This window comes from Schistocerca serialis, chromosome 4 (genome assembly GCF_023864345.2).
Source record: "Schistocerca serialis cubense isolate TAMUIC-IGC-003099 chromosome 4, iqSchSeri2.2, whole genome shotgun sequence".
NCBI classification, from domain to species: Eukaryota; Metazoa; Arthropoda; class Insecta; order Orthoptera; family Acrididae; genus Schistocerca; species Schistocerca serialis.
The window spans coordinates 250,877,855-250,880,681 of NC_064641.1; positions in this window are offsets into that span (position 1 = coordinate 250,877,855).

Sequence of the window (2,827 nt, forward strand, 5' to 3'; positions counted from 1 at the left end):
TTTATATTTTTCGTCCAGTGACGTCCAAAGAGAACGGTTTATTAGTTGTGTTAATTACCTTGTCGGCTCTGAATGAAAATGCACACTAACTGCAAAAGTTCAGATTCTGCGCGAATCGTACCATAAATATTTATTGCTTCATTAAGTTTTGCATCGCTTTAGAGGGGCGTCGCTGTAATTGCCTCATCAATTTTGTATTTCATCAAGTATAATCAACGTAGTCAGAGTTGTGACACCGGTGCGCACAGATCATGTGCAAATTGGATCTAAATCATGTATACATATTCATTTACGTCTAAATTTATACTCTGCAAACCACTGCAAAGTGCATGGCAAAGGGTATTTCCCACTGTACCGGTTATTAGTTATTAGGATTCCCCCCCCCCCCCCCCCCCCATTCTATTCAGTTTGAAACGCTGGGAAAATGGTTATTTAAATTCTTCCTCAAGTGCTGTAATTAATCTAAAATTGTGATTATAATTGCCAACTTGAACCCCACAGGAGCGATATGTGGTGAGTTGTAGTATATTCCTAGAGTCAGTGTTGAAATCCAGTTCTTGCAACTCTATAAGTGAGTTTTCTCTGAATATTTAACACCTATTTTCAAGAGTCTGCCATTTCAATTTCTTCAGCATCTCTGTGGCACTCTTCCTTGGTCAAACTAATCTGTGACCATGATGTGGTCCTTCTCTGTATACAGTCAATATCCCCTGTTAGTTCTACCTGGTAAAGATCCCACACACTTGAGCAATATTTAGTATAGGTTGCAAGTTCTCTTTGGAGACTGATTTCATTTCCCCGTTATTCTACCAATGAACCAAAGTATGCTACCTGATTTACATATGACTACACTTATGTGGTTGTTCCATTTCATATCACTACAAATTTGCTAAACTGAAGTCTTTGTATGAGTTACTGCTTCCAGTTGTAACTCTTTGACTTAATAGTCAAAGGGTATGACACTTTTTTTCTTTTTGTGAATTGCATAATTTTACATTCCTGAACATTTAATACAAGTCATCCATCTTAGCTACACTTTGAAATCTTATCAAGATCCAACTGAATATTTGTGGAACTTTTTTTTTTAGAGAGTACTTTATTATAGAGAACTGCATCATCTGCAAGAAGTCTAAAGTTACTACTAACATTATCTGCAAGGTCATTCATATGCAACATGAGCGGGAAGGATCCCAACACACTTCCATGGGGCACACTCAAAGTTATTTCTACAGCTGTAGATGACTCTCCATTCAAGAGAACATGCTGTATCCTCCCTACCAAATTATTCTCAGTCCAGTCATCAAAATTCTCATGGTAACCCATATGATAGTGTGTTTGATAACAATCGTAAATGCAGTACTGAGTAAAATGCTTTTCGGAAATCAAGAAATATAGCATCTGTCTGACTGCCTTAATCCAAAGCTTTGAGTGTGTCATGTGAGACAAGTGCAATTTGAGTTTCACATGACTGATGTCTTCAGAAACCATGCTGGTTGGCACGGAGAAGGCTATGGATGTCAAGGTTATTGGGCGATACTTTTGTGAATCACTACTACCACCTGAGTTGGGAACTGGTGTGACCAGTGCTTCCTTCCAAATACTGAGCACAATTTTACCGTCAGGGATCTATAACTATAGCTAAAAGAGCCACAGATGCAATACAGAACCTGGTAGGGTGTTCCACCAGGCCTCGGAGCTTTGCTCAGTTTTAATCAAATCAGTCATTTCTGCCAGTTTTAACAATTCAATTGTTTGAAACTTCCTGGCAGATTAAAACTGTGTGCCCGAGCGAGACTCGAACTAGGGACCTTTGCCTTTCGCGGGCAAGTGCTCTACCATCTGAGCTACCGAAGCACGACTCAAGCCCGGTCCTCACAGCTTTACTTCTGCCAGTATCTCGTCTCCTACCTTCCAAACTTTACAGAAGCTCTTCTGCGAACCTTGCAGAACTAGCACTCCTGAAAGAAAGGATACTGCGGAGACATGGCTTAGCCACAGCCTAGGGGATGTTTCCAGAATGAGATTTTCACTCTGCAGCGGAGTGTGCACTGATATGAAACTTCCTGGCAGATTAAAACTGTGTGCACCGACCGAGACTCGAACTTGGGACCTTTGCCTTTCGCGGGCAAGTGCTCTACCATCTGAGCTACCGAAGCACGACTCACACCCGGTCCTCACAGCTTTACTTCTGCCAGTATCTGCAAGGTTCGCAGAAGAGCTTCTGTAAAGTTTGGAAGGTAGGAGACGAGATACTGGCAGAAGTAATGCTGTGAGGACCGGGCGTGAGTCGTGCTTCGGTAGCTCTGATGGTAGAGCACTTGCCCGCGAAAGGCAAAGGTCCCGAGTTCGAGTCTCGGTCGGGCACACAGTTTTAATCTGCCAGGAAGTTTCATATCAGCGCACACTCCGCTGCAGAGTGAAAATCTCATTCTGAAATTCAATTGTTTCTCAACACCACTGACACTCGTTTCATCATCTTTTCAGTGTTACCAGTATTAAACTGGGTCAATTATATGGCTTTCCCTTTGCAAAGGAAAATTTGAAAGCAGAGTTCAGCATTTCTGCTTTTTGTTTGCTACCCTCAATTTCACATCCTGCCTCATCCACATGCAAGTGCAAAGCCTTTACATGCAACCAGAGTATCTTTAGGTTATGAGAAAGATCATTTGACAAAATTCTGCTATGGTAGTCACTGAAAGCTTCACACATTGCTCTTTTAATAGACAATCACGTTTCATTCAGCATCTCTCTATCTGTAGCCCGTTGTTTTACACCTATTATTCAGTAGTCTCTGTTTCTTTATAAGTTTCTTTACTGTGTCTGTACA